The sequence below is a fragment of the Melopsittacus undulatus genome, chromosome Z (assembly GCF_012275295.1).
Source record: "Melopsittacus undulatus isolate bMelUnd1 chromosome Z, bMelUnd1.mat.Z, whole genome shotgun sequence".
NCBI classification, from domain to species: Eukaryota; Metazoa; Chordata; class Aves; order Psittaciformes; family Psittaculidae; genus Melopsittacus; species Melopsittacus undulatus.
In genome coordinates, this window is record NC_047557.1 from 4,572,876 (window position 1) to 4,597,813 (window position 24,938).

Below are 24,938 nucleotides of genomic sequence, written 5' to 3' on the forward strand. Positions count from 1 at the left end.
GGCATTAGAAATCCTGTTTGGAAATCCTTCTGCTGTGATACATCATACTGCTTCACTGACGTAGACCATCCCCTGGAAGTGGCCAGACACAGGCAAACTTGCATGGAGCTGGGGAATGAGGGTGATCAGCACTGCCTTGACTGCTGGAAAGCCTGCAGTGTCAGATGGGAAAAGCCCAACAAATAAGTGAGCTAAACATGCTGCCTGAACCAGCTCGTTGTGCTTCAGGGAGAACCTCACCAACTTCCACAGCTGGTGTCTTGGCATTAGCTAGTGCTGCTCGGCTTCATGAGTAGGGAAGCAAAAAATACACAAGGCATTCTTACAAAACAGTGAGGTGGTGGTAAGCTGACCTGTGTGAGTCAAGCAACAAAACTTGCCATCTGAGAAATGGCACCTGGAAGCTGTCCAGCCGTCTGTCCAAATTGATTAAAAACAAAATATAAAATGCTTCAGAAGAGAGAGAAATAAGATCGCAGGTCTGGGTTGCATAATATCATCTATTTGTGTAACCAGTCTAAACAGAGTGTGTGAGTCGACCACATGTTTTTCATTTCAGTGTATAGCACTGTGGAGCAAATCGTAAACCAACAAGTGCCAAACACAACAATGGCTTTGCCAGCACTGTTGTAATCAGAGCTCAACAAAGGGCACTGTCAACCCCAATCTCTGAGCAAGCAGGTCAACCTCCTGGCTGGTTACAGAAGCCAGCCTATTCTTTACACCGCATAGTTATATCTAAGCTAGATATTAGTCATAGTTAGTAAACATGGGTTTGGGACTCAAGTCTTTGAGTCAACCATCATGGGAAAAAGAGCAAGCAGGGATGTGTATATGATTTGATCCATTCTGGGAGTGAGCCATAATGTAATACATATTTATTTAGATAGATCTGGATACTGACTTCATGAGACAAAACCTGCCCCTATGAAAACATGGAGGAAAGAATGAATGTACAAATTCATTTATGAGTATAGTATCATTCTGTTTTGGAAAACACCTCTACTCAAGAAGCAGTATTCTTTAACTTCCCTAGACAGAGGACATACATTGCTCTGAAGGGGTGACCAACTTTTCTATGCTAGGGGCCACTTTTATTCCTAGATTGTCATGCATAGAGCTCCACTGTGAGGGTTGTGAGACAAAGGAACAGGTTGCCCAGAAAAGCTGTGTCTGCCCCATCCCTGGCAGTGTTCAAGGCCAGGTTGGATATGGCTTGGAACAATCTGTTTCAGTGTAAGGTGTTCCTGCCCATAAGCTTTAAAGTCCCTTCCAATCCTAACCATTCCATAAATCTATGAAAACGAATTAGTAAACTTTAGGTAGACGCAATCTGCATCTATACTGTCTTACAGACACACACACACACAAATAGATTGACTCACAGACCACCCAGAATTATTTAGCACCAGTTAAACAACATACTGTGCAACCTAACATACCAATTGGTCATCTTTGCCTTAAGGCAAAGATAGATTTGGATTAGTCACAATGAACAGGCTGCACTGCTTTTACTACATGGACAGAATTATACTAGCGTAAAGATGCTTCTAGAGTGTAGTTACATGAGAATGGAAAAAAATATCTTTAAAGGCACCATAATTCAGACAGTTGTGTGTAATCTAGGTATACATGACTAACTATTATTATATTGCACTGATAAAACATAGAGCGCTGTCCTGGCACAATAAGTTTACTGGTTTATACACACCAGCCCTCCAAGTGTTACCTGTGTTTTAGGTAAGTGTTTTTTTTTAAAGCTAAATTATCTTTTCTCAATGTTCTCTTCTATTTTCCCATTTATTTTTATCTATTAGAATGAAATGCATATAAAGCCAAGGGCCAGAAAAGGCCAGAAACAGTGGAGGCTGAAATCCTGTCATAGGACTGGTATCAGGTGGCACAGTACAAGATGCTTCCCAGCTTCCAACTTGAACAGCTCCAACAGTGAGTGAGGAAGACTTTCTTCATCTCCATTCAAAACAGAAGTACACCTAAATTTTAAAATCCTGCTCTTTGGGAGCATGACAGCTGAAGGAACCAGACTGAGTCCCATCTCTACACAGAGCAACAAGCACAATGTCAAGGAGGAATGCTCAATTAATAACCATGGTGCGCAAGTCTCTAAGTTCTAATACAAATTGCTGCTCACCAACCTGATATTACCCACAAGAATAATAGTGAAACCTGCAAATTTTGACTGAACTGTTTTCATAATATTTATTGAAGTGAAGCCAATGCTCCTGAAAGTTCACTTGCGATGGCTGGAGAAACACAGGACTGATCTGCCTTGGAAAAACAGTACGAGTTGGAACCTTCCTAAGTCCCAGCTTTCACACAAAGGATCTGCTTAACTGTTTTATCCATTTATCTGACTTGCACTTCTCCCAACTTTTCCAGTCCAGCTACTAGACTAGATTAGCCTCAAGTGCCCTTGTTTCCTGGGAGAAGAACAAGTCTCCCTACAAGTTCTCCAGTTTACAGTATTTAAAAGTTTAGTGCATCAGAATCTGGTGAATGTCTGGCTTGCCTGGATCCCACAAACTCCCAGTAGCATCACTTTTTTTTAAGTTCTGATTTTGTATTTTGCCTTTCAACTGCATTTCAGTTGCACAAAACATGAACTAATTCGAATGCCTAATTGGATCTTTTGTTACCAAACAAGGGGTTTTACACTGAAGATAAATGAAACAACTGAATTAATGCACTTGTGCAAGCTTCAACAACAGGCTAAGTGCAGTCAAAATGTAAGCATTGTTATTGCCATCCAGTACTTCTTTTTAAGCCACTGCATTCCAATGCAAAATTGTGATAATGATTATTCCAGACATGAACCTTATTTGTTCATGTTTCTTTTTCAAACTTAGCTCCTCTGAGCTTAGCTTAGGGGTTAGAACAACTTACCCAGTAAAGAATTAAACCAATATTTGTTCTATGTGAATGATCAAAATGTTGTATCTTGAGCTGCTCTGAGAATACCTCTTTGTTTATTTGTTTCTTGAGGTGGGAAGAAGAATATTCTCCATTTCCATAAGGTCAATTTAACTGCGATTTGTGGCAACAGAAATATTTTTAGTTACTGTATGTGGGTGACAGTGACAACAATTACAACAAATGGATCAAGCATACTCTTTGAGTTTTCTACTTGCTAAATCTCAAAAGGAGAAAATATGTATCATAAACAACCTTATAATAGTCACTGCCTATAGAAAAGAGCAGAAACTTGTAGGCAAGCTTTCATGGTGGATGATTGGATCATTTTTTGGACCAACAGATAGTAGACAACATGATGAACATGTTGCTGATAAAATACTGACTGGTGACATCACAGCAGATCAAACTTCAATTTGGGATCTGGCCAAAATCAGCTTCCAGGTAGTCTGAACTTTCAGTGAATTAATTAGTCAGTTCATTTACCAAACACCATTTAAGAAATCTGTGTCTTGCACTTATTTCTTAATATTTATTGTTCTGGATTCAAGAAATCAGGCTCATAACCAGAGCCACTGATTTTGGAAGAACATTCACAGAATAACTTGTGGTTATCTACCTGGGGTATACAAGATGCTATCAGACCCTTTAACAAACTCAGAGCAGTTCACAGACTCATAGCTCAAGCCCAACAGAGACAAGAGGATGGACAGACAAACTTTTTGGCTGAATCGGATATGTGGAGGGAGTTACTGCTACCAATCCATGGCTCTTCTGGTCAGGGATTACTGCCAGCCCAGGTCTGCTGGCTGCCTTGTTATCTGAGTGGGTCCTAACCCTCATTTGTTCTCCAACAGGGCTAAAGAGCATTCAGATGAACAGCTAAACTGAGAGCCAAGAGAGTGACACCCAACGACCACAGGGACTGAGAAGGCATGGAAACAAATGGTTCAGAGTGTGATCTGTGCATGCCAGGTCTGCTGCAGACAGAACAATTTTGTTCATCGCAGTTTTGTCCATCAACACCCTGAATCACACTCAATAATTGCCTGGCTAGATGAATGTTTCTGAAGGTCACTCAGTCTTGCCTGGAGACACCAGGAGAAGGAGAAAGCCTGTGACAAGTTTGGCTCAAATCATTGCATTACCCTCATGTTCAAAACGTGTTTACCAACCCTGATGCAGCCTGCCTGGTTACAACTTCGATTCACTCATGTACCTGTCTATTTCAGGCAATATAGAAGATTCAAGAGACAACAACCTACCTCTCACTATCCAACAAAGAGGTCTCACTGCTGTATGATAATACCCTACAACAAATGAATGTTTGAAATATCCAGCAGGAAAAAGAAAACAAAGACACATGCAGACATACATACACACAGACACTGCCACTGCGGTCTCCCCCCACAGACCTCTTTTGTCCCATAGATGCCATTGCTCTCCGTAGCCCATGCTCCCCTCTGTCCTCCCAACCCCTCCTCTCCCTCCATTCATTCTTCCAGAATTTATCCTGCTTCTTTAACTCGGCATGTGTCTGGGCAGATGTCCAAAAACACTCCCTTCAGCAACCATGGGGAGGAAATTCCTTCAATTCACCCCGGGCTTTTTCCCCCCACCACACTCCCCGCCTTCACTCTCCCTCTTTTTCTTTCTCCTTCCTCTCTTTTAACACGCTGAATGATTGATAACACTTGCCTTGCCTCACCACTGCCTGTCTGAGTCCTTTCTGACCGACATCTGCAGCCCTGTAGAGAAACCAGCTCTCTGAGGTGATGAGATGTTGGGGACTCCCTTTGGTTCTTTTCACAAATTAAATAAATAAAGGGAAAGAGGAGAGAAACACAAGGGAGTCTGAAAAGTTTTGCCGGGGGAGAAAGGGAGCAGCTTGGAAAAGCCCTTGATTAGGACAGGTCCAAAGCAAACAAACAAATTAAAAGCAATTCCTCTGCATGCCCCCAATTGTGTTTACCATGAAAAAGTGAGTGGAAAGCTTTGATCTGTTGTTCTGCATTTTGGGGCACACATAGTAGGTTTGTGTAAAACTTCTAGTTTCTTGTGATGCCGTCATGATGAATGAGGTTGTTAGCTTAAATTCACACCTTCTTTTTAGCCATTAATTTACTTGAAAAACTTGGACTTCATTTAAAAATGAATAAAAATGTATTTATCATTCCAACAGCTTAGACAACATGTGTCTTAACACCTAATACTTCAGAATCAAAAACTACACCTAATTGCTATGTTTCAAGGCATTGTGCATTATGTTCATAAATCCATGTAAGCATCTTGTTTGCATAGGGCTCAAAGTATCCACAGGATTCCACACTAACGTCATCTGATTAGATATTCACATACACTTTATCATTTAAATTTCAGGCATGAAACACTTTGAAACTGATGTTCAGGATATGTTATTTTAGCACTGTATATAGTACATGCATAGCATGTATATACAATACATGTTATCATGTTATCACTGTTATTGTGTGAAATGACAGTGAGACCTCATGGCCTATACTGGGATCCAAGCATCGTTGCAGCGGCCAGAATATGCTGAGACAGAGAAGCCCTGAGTTGGTTCCAGAAGAATGCATATAAAGGAAAGATTCGTATTCTCATTTAACAGAGAGAGTCTGGAGAAGGAATGAATTATGAAAACAAGGGTTCATTTTATCTCAGACATCCAAATGTCTACTGATTCCAGACTCCATCTATAGCCAACAAATCAGCATCTCCAGAGATTTCTCTAACAAACACTTAGAGTGGCTGTCTCAGATGTGACATGACTTTAGCATATGCAAAGTTGTGTCATTTTAATCCAACCAGGGCCACCCAAAAAGTCTTGCAGAGCTGGTTTTTCTGTCCACGTTTCTCATTCCCCAGTCCAGTGCCGTAGCAAAGAGAGATAAAAAAAAATATTTTTCTTAGCTATCCTACCTGTCTTTTCAGTAACAGAAAAATTGCTCTTTCAAGCCAGGAGAAACAGATAGCATAAACTCTTCATATTTTATTAAACAAGATACTGAGTTTTGAGACTGCCTGAAAATGAAAGGTAGGTTTGCATGACATGATAACTCAAAGTGAAATAAACAAGTCACTGGCTTTTAAAAGAAGTTACAATTAAACTGAAATAAGATGAAAACAAAACATAATAATCATCAAGCTGTTTTTTTTTTCCAGTTTTTTTGTTGTTTTTGTTTTTGTTTTTTTTAAATTGAGGACAAAGATCATCATGTCAATAACACTGGGAAAACTCCGTGCTGAATATTTATTCCTTGTTAGCTCATAAAATCTCAGTGGCCTTGAAGTAAGTGATCTCCCTCTCTTGGGCCTGCAGGATACTTGTCGTTTTTGTGTAGATAGCAATCCATTTATCTGCTGCAAGCCTCACCAGGGTCTGGGTAAGAGAAGTTCTCGTTTATTTATCTGAAACAATTATAAAGTGCTACTGAGAAATTTCAGATGTATTTTCTTGTCGGATATGTCCACACTGAAGGTCTTCTAATGCAAAGCCAGTAACTATCAGAAGTGAAATATACAACGTCCAACCTACCAACCCAGCACTCACCAAACATCACTGAATGACATATCCCTTGAAAACAGTAGCAATAATAAACCATTTTTCAAAGAAATTTCACGACAGAAGGCTTGCTTCCCTTGGAGGCAAGTGTTAATGGTGTCCCATATATCTGATGTGACCTTCACAAATAATTCATCAGTATCTGAAGCCTGATAATGTAAAGACTGACAAACTCAATTGTTTTCAGAGAAAGTAGTTAGGTTTTGATTTCTGAGCTCCCCAACAATTGCTCAGAAGCCTGAGATGAGACAATTATCATGAGGATCCCCAAAATGTCATACACAGAACTACTCATGTCCCTTCTCAAAACATTTGATGGTCTCACCTGTCAATTAATGTAACTTTTTTTGCTACACCTACTACAGCATTTATAGTATGGCCTTTACAGTTTAAAAACTGCAAAATACTAGGTATGAAAAGTGAGGCACAACCCTTTGCTTTTTCACCACCCAATGAAGCCTTCCCAGTGAGGGTTGCCACCAGGCAAAGGAACGTTTTGATCTTGGAAACACAGCCAAGAGCAGGGAGCTGGTCATCCCTCCTTAAGGAATCCCACGGTGGGATCAGCTGCAGGGATTTGAGTTCCCTGGTGTGCTAATCTGAGGAATTTGTCCCTGCTGGGTCCTCAACTGGTGATTCCTAAATTGCTACCCTACACTTTGAGTTAAGAAGAAAACTCCTGATCTGCCAGTGATAGCAATGCTTATCTGGTATTCTCTTTCCAGACCTCTCATTGCTCCTAAATGTGAGGCCAATGCAGACAATTTAAAGCCACATATTTGAAAGCAATACAGGTTTATAGTTTCCACAGACGTCTTTTTTTCTTTTCACTTGAACACTATCTATCTATTTAAGTATCTGTCAACGTAGTCTTGTTCTCCTGCAGACAGTCATCTTTTCAGGGACCAAGTCTGTCACTGTAATAAAGCTGAACCTCTTCAATGTTTTCTTGGATGAGAGAGACCTGGCCTAAGCTTTATGAACTGAGGTGGGAGAGATGTCCACTTTTTGTTTAGCTAAGCATGCAAATAATTTTGCACCTTTGACTTTGATTCAGATGCAAATTCAGCCAAAGTACCAATGTGAATCAGACAAACTAACTCCAGTTAACACCACCTCCCCTCTGCATCTCATCCTTGTCCCATTAGAAGGACTGTGAAGGTCACCCATGGCAGAAGGTGCTGCCTTGAGCCAGCAGCCAGCGTGCTGAGGGGTGTTCTCTGGGGACATTAGGAGAGGTTTTGAAAGTGGTATAGGGCTGCAGGAGCCTCTGGTTGTCCTGAGCTATGGAGCATCACTCCTATAATTACTTTAGGTGCTGTTCTGGGTTAGAGCTCTTTTGCTTCTGTCTCCCACAAGTGTGGGTATGGGGCTATATAAATGGCATGTAGGTTAATGTTCCACTGAGCCAGTGGTGGACGAAGGTGGAGAAGTGACTGCAAACATACTAGTCAGTTTTCTTTCCTCTCCAGGCACCTGTGCTATAGACAATCCTTTTTTGCATCTGTGAGACAAAATTTCAGGATTTTTTAAATTTGTGGAATCACTGGACAGTTCCCCAGGAAAAAAAAAAAAAAAGATGGATTTATCAAATCTATGCCAATAAAAACAAGTGTAGTCTTTGCTCTGAATGGACCCCATAGGTTTTAAACTATTTTATAACCACTAGCAGCTAAGGACCCATAATGTCAATCTCATTTGTCATGGGTGCAGGAGGGAATAAATGCCTATTACTGATGATTTGTTTATGATTCCATAGAGAGTGCAATCCAGGAAAAAAGAAAAGGGGGAGTAGTAATAATTTATACCAACTGACTGAGTACCTTGAGATGCTTGGTTTTGAACACGAAGCAAAGGAAGACAAGATAGTGGTGCATTGAAGAGATTTACATAAACAGAACATGATGAGGCAGAAAGGAGGCTATAACAAACATGGAAGGCAGAAAATCCCAATTAGTAGCATGGGATCATCTGTAGGTCTTGGCCTGCTGTGCCAATAAATCATACTCCAAGCCCAATGAACCTCATGCTTTTCTCTTCTGGTTACATCCATGGTATGGGACACACTAAAATGGATGTACCTATTTGTATCTTTATCTAATCTAACTATATCTGCATCTATACATCTATACATCTACATTTGTATATCTATATCTGTATCTATATCTATATATCTACATCTATATATACATATCTACATCATCTATATTTACATCTACACTTATAATCATATCTCTATCTATCTATCTACCTACCTATCTACCTATCTATAACTCCATATCTATCTATTTTTATCTATATCTACTTTAGGACAATTATTTATATGTAAAAGTTTACAGAAGGCAAGCATAAAATGGCTGACTGAAGAACAGCATAGAAATGTAGAGGGTAAAATTGCAACAAAAAAGATAAATGAGAGATGATACATTGCTATATTGTCCCCTTCAAAACCAGCTTTTAAATGCCCAAAGTTTGTCTGCATCCCACTGACCCTGAGTTCAGTGAAAGCTCTAGGTTTTTCCCTGTGTAACGTATGAAATTAACCTGAAGGACAACATTATCATTTGACTCCTGAGAGTGTAAGTCCCAAAGGTCATCAATTCCCTTAAATTGGTGGCCCAGCCACTCATTTTAACACCTCCCCATCAGCTTGAAATAAGACTTATAGTTTGATAGGTCAAAGTGAAAAGGGGAGGATAAGACAGGGGAAAGAAGGAAAAAAATAGACTGGTTGCCACAGCAATCAAATTAAAAAAAAAAAAAAGCAAAAAAAAAAAAGGAAATCTTCCTCAGTGAAAGCATTATCAAAAATATATGCATGGGGAGGAGTAATTTTACAACCCCCTGCAACCCTGTGGTCCTGAGGTATTGCCTTTCACCATCTACCGAGGAACAGTACTCTAAGAGCTTTTAAAAACACCATCTATTATATGCAGAGACCAAGGCATCATCTAGAGGGTCTTTCTCATACTAAGAGGCTTTGTTCTCGGTGCAGGCAGTAGTCCTCACACAGTTCCCACACTGAAAGTGAAGGCTCTATGGGTTGAGCAAGTTGGAGGAGAAAGACATAAGAGATCCCTCTCCGGATTCTGCCTGAGGTCCCTGCAGAGCCTTCCAGCCGTTGCAGGGTGCTACCAGGGTGCTTTATGCATGCAGCTGCCAGTGGACTCACTGCTGCCTGCATCCCTCTCATGCAGGCAGGAATGGAGGCAGATGATGCATTCGGTTGTAAACTGTACCCAGAGTTCTCCCTCACTCCTTCTCCAGGACCACTATCTTTGCAGGACTTGTTTATTCTTAACCCATCCATGTGCCTAGCTGTTCTTTGGTCATTGGTTTTCTCCTATTTCTTAGCATTCTGAACTGAATTTCCCAGTTTTTTTTTCCTTTACCCTCAAAATAATGACTTGTTTCCTTATTTTGTTTTTTTAACTATTTTTTGTATTATTATTTCCTCAACTACCTGGCAGCAATAACCAGAGCAAAGGAAACTATTTGCTTACAAAGTGTGATGAAGAAACTCCTAGAGACTGCAATACCGATAATCCTGGTTTGACAAAATAATCAAAAGCCAGTGAGAACACCAAAACCCAAACCACATACATCTCCAAAAGTATGAAATACTAAAAACCTATGCATAGAGAAAGTTTCTTGTGCCAAGGACCCCAAGGGGGTGGTGGATCAGTGGGTCCACCAGAAACCTGACCTTACGAAAGCAAGGTTGCACTGACACCCCTTCTTGCCTCCAAGGCTGTGGTCCTTATTCCTCTCCTCAAGCACTGCTACCAGTTTTCACAGTCACAGTTTTCACAGCCACAAAGCTCACATTCCTGTTTGACTTTTTTTCCCAATCCAACACCATACTCAAGAGTGAGAAGTTTAGATACAGCATTTGGCTCTGTGTCAGGGCCAAAGCAGGACACATTGTCTCACTTGTGTTTCCTGTGCCCTGTGTTTGGACCACACTTCAGGTTCATCCTTAGGAGAGTATTTTTTTCCCCCTAATTTTCAAGTTTATAGGCCCAGGCATGTGCATACCCATCATATCATCCACATTGCTCAGTGTCTCCATTTTAATGGATTTACGTACAACATAAGACACATTTCTATACAGTCTCCTGGAAGATGCATAACTCCCATAGGTGGGAGTTTTTTTCTCACTTTCCACTTGGTCCCATGTCTCCTTTTTCTTTCCTAAATTGTCCAGCCAGCCACATCAAGGGTGAGAAACCCCCTACAGATATCTCATCCCAACTGTGGATTGAGACTTGGGGAAATGTTGAGTATTATGAAATCCTCAAACAGAAGTAGTTTGCAATGGGTGCAGCCATCTACAGTCTCCACTGCTGGGACCCAGTTGAGGTCCCCAGTCATTACCCACCATCCCTTTCTCCTTGGAGATGGAGTCATCATGGCCATAGGATCTGAGCTCTGAGATCTGAGCCCAGCAAGTGCCCCTGAGACACCCCCGATTTTCGGAAATGTGATGGAAACTGACAATACTTGTAATTTACTTAGCTTTCTGCTCATGTTCAGGTGCCTCCTGCAGTGCTGCTGTCCTTTGTCCCCTGGTCCCTGAGGTAGATTAAGCCAGCTGGCCCCACACCTTGAGGCAGAGGTGGGGAAAAAGGGGAGACCTGCCTTCACAAGCACTGTTTACACAGTAATAAATACCTCTTAGCCATACCTATTGTAAGAAGTATTACACTATCAAATGGGGCCTCCGCACTCTACCAGGCACTCAAGTGTGACTAAGCATCCAGCCTCTTGCTACAGGAGGTAGGTTAAATTTACAGCCTGTCCTCCCCAGCCACAGCCAGAGCATTTGACACACTTTATTGTCTGCCCTGATCAATGGCCAGAGGTCCCTGGCAGAACAAAGACCAGCACAAACCTCTAGCAGCATCCAAATCGCACACACCCATTTGACCACAAGTCCAGCACCAAGGAAGGGGAGGAATAAAGGAGGGAGCATGGGAGACAGTCCAAAGGTCCTGGTGATGGAGACAAGCATCCTGCTAGCATCCCCCTGGACAATTTTTAGTTTGTTGTCACTTGTCAAGAAGCAAAGGAAGCAAAAGGTTTCAGGATGAAAAAAATATCTGAACCCTTTTTTTTTCCAAAGTGCCAGTGATCTGTATGCAGTGATATGGAGCAAGGCTGCAATAAGGTGCATGAACTGTATGGCAGGATCGCTTTCCCTTTTCCCCTTCCCCGGGGAAGCACAACCACATAAAGCCCTAGGCTGAAGCAGATGAACTGATGACCTTTCTTTCCTTTTATGATACCTCCATTAAGGTGCTGTATCTCACACATTCCGCAGAGTGTTCAATATACACCTCCAGCAACTTTATTCCCTCTGCTCTACACAAAGGCTGTTCAGAAGGAATTATTTCATCACAGCTCCTTAATTTATTTGCTTGGGCAGAAACTTCTTTCTCCTTTTTATTTGAAGATCACAACATTTCCCTGTACTTGTGCCATTTAATCCTAAATTTCTCCTCCACCATCAATCCTAAATTTCACCTGCACCATGTGTGGGCAAATCTATTGAAATATATTTGAAAAGTTTGATCAAATAACTGATTTATCAATATCAGTATTTATAAGATTCAAGCAGGACATAAATACAGCAGTCAACAGGCTACTTGTAAGCTGTCTGCTCTGACTGCGATTTTCTATAACAATCATAGAAAACCACAGAGAGCTTTTTCCTGAAGCTTTCTGTATGCAAAGCTGGTATCTAAAGCCAGGTACCACCACTGCATCATCACCTACATATGACTACTAGCAGAGACCCTTCAACACATGAACTCAGGAACAGCCATTTCCTCACATTCACCTCTAAAAAATACATGGTTCCAAGCCATTTTGAAACCAGCAAAGGATATTTCTGGGTTAAAATTCAGAATTCATTAGTACATATGAATATCCTTGCTTCTTCAGCTCCTCTTATCTGTGCCAGATCTAAGAGGTGATGGTGACTGAGAACCATTCCCAGAAACTTAAACAAACTGAACAGGGAAGAACAAACAAATGACCTGAGACAGTTGAAACATAAGATGATTTGTCTCAAGGAACAATTTGTGTTCCTTAAAATAATTAAATCCCAAGGCACAGAAGTCCTTTCCACTGTAATTTTCCATAGTGAACGAAGCATGGGGAGGCAATTAAAAGAATAATAGAGCAAGATAAGTATTCAAGCCTAAGCATCTACCCTTTCATTACAAAAAACAATGAAAAAAAAATTTAGAAGAAATTCTTCTCAAAGGAAACTATAAATGCCTAATACAATGAAAAAGATAGAATTTTATGGGTTCAATTACAAAACCGCAGAGCCAAGTGCATGAACGACTCCCATTTCTGAACACAAAACCCCCCTTCTGCCAGTAAAATCCATCTGTTTACTGATATACAAGGCATTGTCTAGCCTTTTCTGGGTTGTCATTTGTTAAGCTGCTCTATATAGTACTCAGGTTTTCACTCCACACAGTAGCTTCCTCCATAACCCACATCTGTGGTATAAAAGTGCGGCATGCACTGAAATATCCAAGTAAATCTTTTTACTGTATGTAGTTATAAGGGATAATTTTAATGTGATCCTACTCTTAAAAGATAAGCCACATTGTGTATATGATAGCAAAGAGAGGAAATATGACAGTGCTATTAGTATTAATATGTACTGTGTTCAGTTCCTTTACTATTGACAAAGATAGCAAAATCACAATGTTTATTTATTGTTGTTTTCACTGGACCCATCATATCAGGATATGATCCCAACAATCCCACAGATCCTGATTCTGGGAATACTTTCCAGCTTGGGACCATCTCAGAAACTTTTGTGTCTAATTAGATATCCTTTATATAAAATTGCAGGTTCACAGCTCAGTAACCTGGGCTGCGATTGTTATCCACTGCAGTGGCATCCTCTTGTTTCTGATGAAACCCACCCAAGGGCTGTGCACCTACCATTGGAGATGCCCCCAAGCAAGCACAACTTTTGATAAAGCAAGAATTGGTGAACACCATGAGGAAAGGATCAGAGCCTGAATCATCAAAACTGTAGCTCCTTGCTCAGCTGTTGATTGGAAATCTCTCTTTTCTCAAGGTGGGTGCAACCCCATGCAAGCAAACTAACACAACCAAGACCATGCTGGTCATGATTGCCTTATTAATGGGGAAGTGGATGATGTGTTATTTCTCCTTCTCAGTCTCCTCATGGGTCAGTTCCTCTGAAGATTGGTAGCAGTCATGACAGATCTGCACAGCATTGGCCAGGAGGACCCATCGTGCCCTTTGTCAGGCTCTCTGTTGGAGAGGTATGATTTGGATTAAGTATTAGTAAAGACATCTTCCCTGTGAGGCTGGTTAGGTACTGGCACAGGTTGCCAGAGAAGCTGTGGCTATCCCATCCCTGCCAGTCAGTGTTCAAGGCTCTGTTAAGCAGAACTTTAAGGAAAGGTGTCTCTGCCTGTGGCAGGGGTGTTGGAATTAGATCATCTTTCAGGTCCCTTTCAACCCAAACCATTCTATGATCCCATGAAGCCAGCAGAGATGATTTTAGATTTGCATCTCACAGAGGATTTTTCAGAGACTGCTTTGGTTCACAGAAACCATTTGCCTCCCAACAGCGTGCCAAGTAAAACACTTTCCAAGTCAGGTGGCCACTATATGTGATCATCCACCTCCCCCTCTAGCTAATGGGGTGATACACAGCCTCCAATGCCTACCAGAGGGCATTCAGCTTAGAAAAAATTAATGCATAAAAACGTCTGCAGACTGACTACGTGAATGGCAAAATACATTTTTAATTTGAATAATATGCAGTGTTTACCATAATTAGACAGCACATTAACATGATTAAACCAGCTCTGCAGATCAGAGTGGCAAGCCACCCAACTCGAGCCTGAAGCCGTTATTGCTGGGAGAAGTGTGTTGTGCTTGTCCATTGAGTGACTGCTTGCCTTGCCCTTTTGCAGTATGAGTTTGAAGTTGTCATTGCAGGGGGCAAAATTTTCCTTGACAAGCAAACAAATCCATTAACATGTTAACAGGTTTTGTCTGTACATGTGGAAAATATAAAGCATGCCAACACAACAGCGTGGTTAGGCGGGTAGTATTTATTCTAAGACAACAAAATGCTCAAGTTTCACTACAGGAGAGAAGGTGATGTGCTTTTACCTATCCTGAAAGGAATTAATTTCCAATAGCAATTAAAATAAAAGAACCAAGAATCAGCAGAAACCACTGCTATTTATAGCTGTCAGCTAGTTGATCTCTAACTTTAGTATTTGTCCAATGGCAGCAATTATATTGCTATGCGTTTATCCTCCAAGTACTCTAAATCACAGCCTGCTCTCCTACTTGTCGCTGGGAGCTTTGCCATTGATACTAATGAGGCCAGAACTTCATCCTTGTTTCAGCCAGCAGAAATCCTGGCACCAGACCTTTTCCCTGGAGCAAGCCAAACGTGATGGAAAGTGCAAATGATGGCAAAGGGATACAAAGGCTGCCCACACATTTAAAAGTGAGAGCATCCAGGTCTGGAGCTTTGGTGGAGTGGGGAGGGGATCTGCTGCATTCATTTAATCCTGAATGTTAGCAGAACGTGACAGTGGATTGCTTTAGAAAGATAGTAATTAGGCACATAGAAAATAAAGAAAATAATAATGTAATATTAGGTAAAAGTAGATGGTGATTCACAATTCCTTCATGCTCATACTTTCACTTCCAATATTTTGCTTCTCCCTGTACACCAGTTAAGCATCCTTCCTTTTATTCATGAAGGAATTTGGCAACAAGAGCTATTCCCAAACACAGCAGCTGCAGAGCATTAAGGGTACTCTAACCATTGAGGGGCATCTGGAATATCTCAAAATTAGTATTGCATCAGGCTACAGGCCACAGATATTTCCATACAACGGACACACTTCAATTAATTCCAGCTTTAGCCGTGTTCTAGCAGTATGCCCAGTGTTCACGACTGGGAAAGCCCTTACAAGCTGCACCAGTTTCATGATTGTTAGGGAATGATTTCCAGCATATAATCTGCAAAGCAAAGTGGAGAAACCCACAACACAGCAGTAAGATCATATCTTAACTTTTATAAATGCTTTGCTTATTGCACGAGTGCCTAAAGTCAGCAAAACGTCCTTTTGAGCAAGGTGTGATAAAAGCTTGCAGGACATTCTGCAGAGTGTGCTCTCTGAATGCCTAAAGCAGGCACGAAGTAGGACCATAGAAGTGAAATGGACATGGTAACAGCTGTAGATATTATGTATTCCATGATAACTTGGTCCCATTCAGTCTAGTTTAACATTGGGGTCATCTGGGATGGGGAGACAAAGAGAGAATGAGGTGATGGACAATGGCACTAAATGGTAAGAGCATCCTGGTGATGCTAGAAGCAGCCACACATCCCTGCTCAAGCCATTTTCTCATCCTTCCTCTTACAACATAAGGTCTCTAGCCAAATCATCCCTCCCTCTTTCTTTCCAAAAGGGAACACAGCATGGGAGTAGGGGAACCAGCATGGATGGATATAGGAGAGGAAAAGAAAAAAAGAGTGTGTGTGTGAGGTGTTGGACATAGTGAAGGTGTAACTATGAGGTTTACACAGTCGTTGTGGTGAAGAGTGCTGATGTAAGTTAAGAAGACTTTATTAGATAATCTTATCCAAGGTTAGGTTTTGAAGGAGAAAGATGAGAGCAGGATATTCAGGAGTGTCCTGCATGAGTCTGCTCCCACTGGCAGGGAATATGGGAGCTTCACCACATCCTTCAGCAGTGACAGACAATACCAAGCCCTTCTGACAGTCTCACTCCATGTATACAGAAAAATCCTTAGAAGACCAGAAAAGAGAAACCCGTAGTGGTTTATTTCTGCCTTAAATCTCTCTGGCATTCCTGGAAAAACAATGTAAACCTTTCACTGAATGTCAAGGGGATATGAGAGCCAAGCTCTGCTGGTCTCTTTTGAGGCCCTTTGATAACAGGATGATAAAAGCAACATAAGAGAGATGGGGGGAGAAATACAGATCAGAAGATAAGCACAACTTCTGTAAGGAATGGACTCTTTGTAATACTTTCTCACGTCTCAGGACACCTGACAAGAGCAAGCAAAGAACTGCTCTGTATCTAGTAACAAATCCAAACGTTTTATCTCTGATTTTCTCAAATTCTATATCTAACTAGTGATTGCCTCTAGGTTGAAAAAAAATAATTTGTTTCAGAGGAGATCTGGGTGCTCCCACAATATAACAAGCTGGGGCATGCAAAGGTGAGTCCTGATGGGGCTTGACATTAGAAAGGAACAAATTGTTTCAGCAGGGGCTGAAGATGCTGAACATCCTGTGTTCAACACAGCGGATGCTTTCAAGACTCAGAGGACTCGTTGATTAACCATGGGACTTGAAGGGACCTCCCAGTGCAGTGCAGGCTTCACTCACACTGGCACTATGACTAGAGTCACAACAGGGCTTCCCCAGGTCTGACCTGGGGAAGAGGAAGAAGGGTGGATTTTTGCGTCTGAAACAAACATCTGTAACTCCATTTTTGGGGGTTCAAAGAGTGTCTTGCTGCAGTTGACTGTGCAGGTACAATAAAAACGGGGTAAGGAGTGAAACAGCTTCAGTGGCGAGGTTCAGCTAGGGGTCCAGCCTTTCTGGTGGAGCTGGCAGCAGTGCTCTGCTGAGGTCACAGAATGGGAGGGCACAGCGTCTCATATGGATGAAGCTCTGTGGGCACTGAAATCACATTAGCTGATAGTAACAGTGCTGGAGGAGCCTCATACAGCATCAGATGCATCTCCCTACCTTGCAAAACTCACTATAGGGAGGAGGGATGCCCCTGATGGTATCCGAACTGCCACTGGGACTTCAGCCTATTGATCTCTGCTGTCAGAGTAATATCAGCCTCCCAGAATCAGCATCCTTCCCATTCAGACTCTCCCTAACCCATGGTGCAATGACATTGCTTAAGGACTGGCTTAACCCAGCCACACGTTCACAGCCCAGGGTGGCTCAAGACATGCTAGGATATATATTCCAGGTTTGCCCCCCAGGCCTCTGAAGAATATATAATTTTTAGAGTGTCTAAGGGTTTTGACCTATCTCCTGGACTATAAATCTAAGAGGACAATGTACTTGCACAGCTTTGCTCCTCATACTCTAAACCAAAAAATTATTGTTCAAAGACTTAATGGGAGGGGAGTGTTCAACTCTCCTCTGTGAGCAATGAGAATCATGTATCAAAAAAAGTACAATTTGTAATGCTCAGAGCATTGTCAAGGGCTCTAATAAGAATTTACCGCATGGAGTAATATGTGCAGCCTTTTCCCACATAGCCTGGGTTTGCTTGGTTGTGTGTATGCTCAGTACATGTGGAAGGAGCAGATGTAAGAGAGAAAATAAAGGTACAATATTCTAGACTTCTTACAGATGGTAAAGGACAAAGCAAACAGAATCCTGAAACCATGACTATTCCCTGACTTGGGTTTCTGGAAGGTTTATTATGACCCTGAAATCTTTAAACGGTCTTTGGCAAAAAATACTGGTTTGTGTTAACCACTGCACATATAACTAGATGATTCTCTCTTAACTTGTGCCCTGAAGAAAGCATAAATGATGGGAAGCATGGCCTTAATGGTTTGTGCACCCATGAAACATAATGGACCACCAAAGTCCTGCCTATGATTATTAGCCAGATTTCAAAACGCAGCTGCAAGGGGATGTGTCACACTTCCTTCTCCCAAAGCATCACAAATCTAGTGCATTTGTACTATCAAGCCAAATGCACTTCAAAGCTGTCACTTCATAGGATACAAGAGCCTTGGGCTTTACTTCCCGGGAAGGAAAATACAAAAGGCTGCCTGAACTTCTGGGCACCTTGGGCACTGCCTTTAGCTTCCCTGTGGCTTGCCAAATCTTCCAAGTTCCTTAATGTCTCTGCGCTGAGACATGATGTAGCCCTGTGATGCTCCTCCACAGAGCCTGTCAGGATGAGAGCATCGTTTTCAATGCTGGTTCTCTCCCAGTTTAAAAATAGCAGTCAAGGCTTGGAAGGGGAAAGTAAAAAATATTAAAACACAATAACCTAGAAAGTTTTCATCCTCATTCACAGTAAAAGAAAAAAAACAGGCTCCTTTTTAGCTTTTCCAGCCCCAAAGAATCAAGATAAAATCTTAGAGATGATATCTCCATGCTCCTTCTCCATAAGGGCAAGTATAGGGATAGACCCTCCTGTTGAGTGCTTAGACACACACAAACCATTTTTTTGGTCCAGGCCAGTAGAGGTCTTTTGAAGAACGCTGCTGCAAACATATATTTTTGCCTTCAAAAGCATGACTTTAAGGGGAGTGTGAAGTCAGAAGCAGGGGTGCAATCTCCAATCTGAAATAACACGTAAGGAAACACAGCTGGAAAGGTGTGATGGAGGAACAGAGGGGTAGAGGATGAGAACTGAGGCAGGTCATGGCAAAGTGATATATAGTATTCACTGCTTTGAGTGCAATTCCTGGCATCAGCCCTTCATTGTTTATAAATCCACACCACACCACTGATGCTGCCAGAAGGCACCATCAGGAGACCTGCATCCAGATCATTCCCACATCTCCCCCTTGGGCTGGATCCACAGCCTGGGTGGCCAGCAGCAGGATTCCTACGGGAATATCAGTGCCAGGCGATAGAGTGAGGGAGAGTTCCCCATCCTAAAAGAAGTGTCTGCATAGGATCAGCGCCCATCCGTCTGCTCATTGAACAGCACATTCTGTCCTAGCTGTCAGACGCATCATTGTATGTTGCTGCCCGATTTATATTTAGACCCTGATGTAACTAAAGTCAATAGTATTCCATTAGGACAGCTGCTCCTAACTCCCAAATAGGCTTTCCTATGCTGGTTCCACCAACGCATGTCAAAAATCCGGACATATACAGCTACAAAACCCTCCTGTGTTTATATACATGGAGGCAGTTTTGAATAGAAAATATACGACTGTTAGCATAGTTTAACTGTTGGCCATACAAGAGCAGCGGCACTTTCTTTAAAAGAGGCATTGATTCTTCTTGTCCAGGGGTGAGTTTAAAGGGCTGAAGCTTTGCTGTGAGTCAATACTGGCCTTTCCCTTTTTAGGGTATGTTTCTGTATTGAAGCATTCCTTATCTCTGCTGCCGACAACAGGTTCTGTGAAGGGTTTTGTAGTGTTTTCTGGGAAGGAAGACGTGTATGAGAAAGAAGAATCATGTTGCAAATTCTACATTTGAGCCTGTAAGGAGTTTACGTCTGGTTGTTTCATATTACTTAAATAAGGGCTTGCGGCAGGCAATGTACAAATATTCCCACATGATTGCTTTTCCAAAGTAAAATTCCAAATTAAATATTTTGGGTTTCCTTCCAGTTTTGATATGAAATTCTACACAAGGCACTGCAATGTAAAGTGCTAGAAAATCCTAGTTCCCTACTACAGCCAAGGGAAGTGCAGGAATTAAGTGATTACCAAGATTAAAGTTAAAGGCACAGACCTGAAACCACAAATGGCGACAAGGAGGAAAACTTATAACCCTCTCCAAAAGATCCATCTTTGCATCCCTCTCCATGATAATGTACATAGTGAAAATGCCCTAAGTGCGTTAAAACTAACAATTAAATAGAATCTTGTAAAAGAAATCCACTGCAAGAAATATCACAGAAGTATGACAGGGTTAGACTTGAAGCCACAGCCGCCTGTGCTCAACCTCTTGACTGCCACCACATGTGCTAGAAGAGCACAGAGAACCCTGTTGGCATTTCTGAGTAAGTATAAATATTTCTTCTACTAGCAAGGTACATTTGAAAACACAAAATAATGACTCAGGAGCCTGCAGACATGCTGCCACTTGGATCAGTGGTTAAAGCCAAGCCAGCCAATTATTAAGCAAACTCCATTCCCAGCTGAGAGCTACTTATTAGTTTTCAGGAAATAAATGAGTGCTTTTTCATTGTGAAATAAAAAAAAAAAAATATTAATTACTATAAAGGATGCAAATTAAGCAGGATTTGGTGCATTCAGAGTCAGGGTTTTAATGGCAAAGATTCCCTAACCATGCAGCCAAGAACAAAAACATCTCTGATCACCTTAGGACACACAGGACAGTATTAGGACAGTACCCACATGTGCCCCTTGTCACTGTGAATGACACTACAGTGATGTGGCATCACAAGTCACACTTGGTTTTGAATGCCACCAATGAGCCACACAGATAGGTACATCTCTGCAGAACCAGACCTCATCAGCTGAGGCAGTAGCACCCTTTGGAAGCCAGGCTAAAACTTACCACTACCTGAGCATCACAGGTCACAGAAAAAGCCTCCAAATTCACCTTTTAGTCAGGGTTGCTTTTTACAAAGAGATGGAGACTAAGTGCTTGAAAGCATTGCTGTTTGAGACTTGAGACTTGCACCCAGGATGGGAAGCACCAGAGAAGCCTCAGGTGGGTCAGGAAAGAATAAGATTAAGGAGGTAAAACCATTTCAAGAATATTGCTTAAGGAATATACTGACTCCCCAGTGAAGCCTGGGTACAATCTGAGGTGTCTGATTTCTCTTTAAAACTCTAGGCATAGAGACTTATTTTCCAAGGACTGCCTTTCTCTGTCCTCATAATGGTCATCAGAGGCACTGATGGTGATGATAGAGGGAAGTCGCTTGCAGGGAGGGCTGTGCCTCTCCTTACCTGGGATCAGCTATATCTTATTCTCCCAGGGAACAGCACAGGATTCATCACATCCCCTATTCTTAAGATCTACACCACTAACCAGTTGGTTCATGGACATGTCACCAGGGCATGTGGAGTAACTCCAAACTGCCTACTTAAAGGCTTGGAGGATGGGGTAACACTAGAAACCCTTGGCACAAAACAGGTTTTGGTTTCAGGAATGTCAGCTCTAAAAACTATATTGGTTCTTCTCAAAGTTATTTCTCTAGAAATGCAATATCAGGGAGAAAACCCCTTGTGATGAGGATGCTCTCTGGAGATCAGCCTTAAAATATGCAAACCCTGTAATTTTTCTGGCAGCCTGTTCACTTATTTTTCAAAAAAGGGTGTTCAAAGGTGTGTAGATTCTGGGAAATGTGTCTGTATAAAGGCATAGCCCAAAGTCTGCAGTGAGAAAAGGAGTATATTTTTTAATCCTTCTTGAAATGCCAAATTTACAGGTTTAAAAATTTGAGGTCAAAGCAGGTGCATATGATGACACTTGCAGTAGAAGAATGGTAGACTAGAACAGAAGTGAAACTCTATTTTCTTTATTCAGGTAAGAACCTCATTAAAAATCAATAGGCCTAATTTATCCCTAATAACATTCTGCTGAAATCTGTACTTTTACCCATGGGATTAATTTAGCCTAATGGGTCTCTACGCACAAACAACATAGGCAAGTTTTGATTCTTGGAAGTTACCACAGAGCAAAGGCTGCTACAGGACTGGATTCTATCACTTGTGAAGATAGAGTGGGTTGAAATATCTAATAGGCTCAAAGCCCTTGAATGATGTTCAAATACAACCTGTGGTGAATAAATGTTTTATGGCCATTCGTATGTCACTGTGAATCAACTTTTTTATTGCTGCTGCTTATCATAAAATGAAAGAACAGGGATCAATTTATACATTTCAAAGAAGAATAAAAAAGAAAAGAGAGTGTGATCTTCCATCCCTTGTGGACTCTGGCAAAAGTGAGTCATCCTGACCTACCGTGATCCTTGCAAGAAGATGTTTTTCTTCAGTCCTAGAAAATGCACATTTGCTTTACAAGATTCTGCTCTTGAAAAAAAGAAAAAAAAGGAAAAAAAAAGGATAAAAGAAAATCTGTATGCTAAAGAGCTTGGTTTAACTGAGAATACGTGACAGTGAATTAGTGGCCCTCAGGTGTCGGTATACAGGCCAGCAAATTAAATTAAGCTCTTTGCTTCTGTTCTAATGTAGCAGAACTAATGCAGTCACGGCTCAGCACTGCAGCTTCTTAAATGTGGGCACTGCTGCTACCACAGGGAAGGGAACCTCGTTTCTGTCCCTTGGGAGGCTGGCTGGAGTCAGAGAGCAGCCCTGGGAGCTGTGACATAATGTCTGAAGACGTGGGCAGGAGGAGGACCAGGCAACAGAGACAGCTCCAGTTCCAGTCTTAATGCCATTAGAGGGGAAAACAAGCACAGTGGCTTTTAAACACGGTCTGAGGAAACATCACGCTAGGAGACAGAAAAAAACCCCAACAAAAACAACAAAATCCCAACTGGGTGACAGTAACACTTTCTGTCTTGCTTTCTCAATTAGAAAAAGGTTGTGCTGGGAGCTCCAGAAAAAACCTTTTCCATAGAGCTGATGATGTCACAATGACAAGCAAAGAGTATTTGGCTTAAGAAAACCAAGACAGAACTCCACAACAACAGAAATATTCATCTTAAAAACCAAAAGCTTTTAAAAAAGAGTCCCTTTCTTGGTGTTTCTATACATTCTGTTCTTCCCTGACCCCTATCTTTCCCTGTCCCTCCTGTTACCCTTGCTGCACAGTAGCAAGCTGGGTAAATATTAACCATGAAAGGAAATGATTAATGAATTATCAATTGCAATCAAACTGCATAATGCAAACAGCTGGGCAGTAAGGAAAAACACTGGCTGCTGTGTCTTTATTATTATAGTGGAGACAAGGTGGAGACAGAAAGCAAATTGAAAAGCTGCTATGTCTACTGTAGATCATGAACTGTATCCTATAAGCTGCCTATGCCTAGTAACCCTTTGGACAGTGGAGCATAAAAATTCATGCAAAACTCTGTGCTTGATTTGCATGTAGACAGTTATTAAGATGGTGCATATAAAATCCCATTTTTGCCCATGCAAATGAAAGGGAAGTGCCGCCAGCAACAGCTCATGCAAAGCCAGGCTGAAGCGGAACACACGTGAAGAAGAGGGGGAGCAGGGCTTCTCAGATAGAAGGGTCTGACTTGATCCACATTCAGCAGCAGCATTTCCAGCTGGTTAATGAACAAATAAACACTCTGAAAGTTTCTCTTGTGGTAGTCAAGATATTTTTCCTAGTAACAGACAAGCCTTGAGATATAAAGAGCTGTCTTAAGAAGCTCCTCCAAAGGTAAAATGAAGCAAGGTGGTGATAAGGTCAATATTTTCCAGTGAGGTTGCCTAAAATACCCAGCAAGGTCAATAATAATGAAGATAACCGCTAATTTAGATTACTGCACTGGGGCGTAACTACACGACTTGAAACTTTTATGTTTGAAAACATCTGTCTGAACCATTTGCTTGTGGTTAAAGAGTGGGTAAGGAGCAGACCTGTGCTGGTTTTTGGACCTAACCACTGACAAAATGCTATTGAAAAAGGCTGGAAAAAAGACTATGTGCATGAGAACTTGCTCATCCATCTGTCTGAGAGAGAGGGTTGGTCCCTGAGAAAGGGATGGGATCAATGTTAAAGGTAATCAGAAGAGCATGGAACCGCATCTGTGGTCAAGGTGTTCCCAACTGGCTCTGAAAAAGGGATTTGTGCTACTCAGCCCTTCTTGCTGCCTCTGGAAACACGAGCACCAGCAGTTCAGCCCCTGACTTCTTTTACATTTGGACATGGATGACATTGAGTGGTGTATCTTTAACAGCTCTTGCTTTTCTAGTTAAGCATTAATGTTTAACGAGATCAGCCTGCAGTTGCTCGTTAGTGTGTAGTGTTCCAGCTAATTAATACATCAACGGGAGAGCCGGCCTGGGAAAGGAGAGTGAGAAAGTGCATTCCTGAGGCATTTCTCAGCCTTCAGAAAAGAAGAAAAAAAAAAGAAAATATGGGCAAATGGTTCTTCAGAGAGGCAAGAAAAAAAAAGAGCTGAGTCCTTCAAATGTTTGTGCAGCAATGCTGAGCTGAATTTCTATGGAGAGACTGTCTCTCACCACGCCGGCATCCTCCTGATAAAAGATGAGCATGTAGCCCACAAGGAGCAGTGCTAGAGAGACAGCTCAAGTATCACTAAAACACACCAGCCCTGACAGCCACACGCAGTTTCCAAGCAAGAAGCAAACAAACCATCTTCTTCCCCCTGTCCCTGCTAATTCCTCTTGCCTGGTCAACTTCTGCACTGGCAGTCACAGGGAGATCAAGAATGTCTTGTCAGCACCTGGTCTGAGGCTGCTCTATTGCTTTTGGTGGAGCTGGGACCTGCTCAGCAGGCAGAGATTTTTTAGGAATAACATGCATTACTGCTAATTCTCACAAATGCAACAGGATTCCCATGAATTTTCAATTTATTGTGTCTACTGTCCCACTGCCTACATCAAGTGATAATTTTTCAGCCTTGTCATTGAAGATAAAGTCTTTGACATATAACTCTAGTATTTTCTAGCATTTCAGAATCCAGCATGAAAACTGAAAAACCTTTTTGTGTGGTTTCCTCAAAAC

The 24,938-nt window shown here is 41.6% G+C and overlaps 1 protein-coding gene across 1 annotated transcript in view; it reads right to left on the reverse strand.

Moving 5' to 3' along the window:
* SETBP1 (SET binding protein 1) overlaps positions 1-24,938 on the reverse strand; it is a 261,719-nt gene that overhangs the window by 180,923 nt on the left and 55,858 nt on the right. The window lies entirely within an intron of this gene.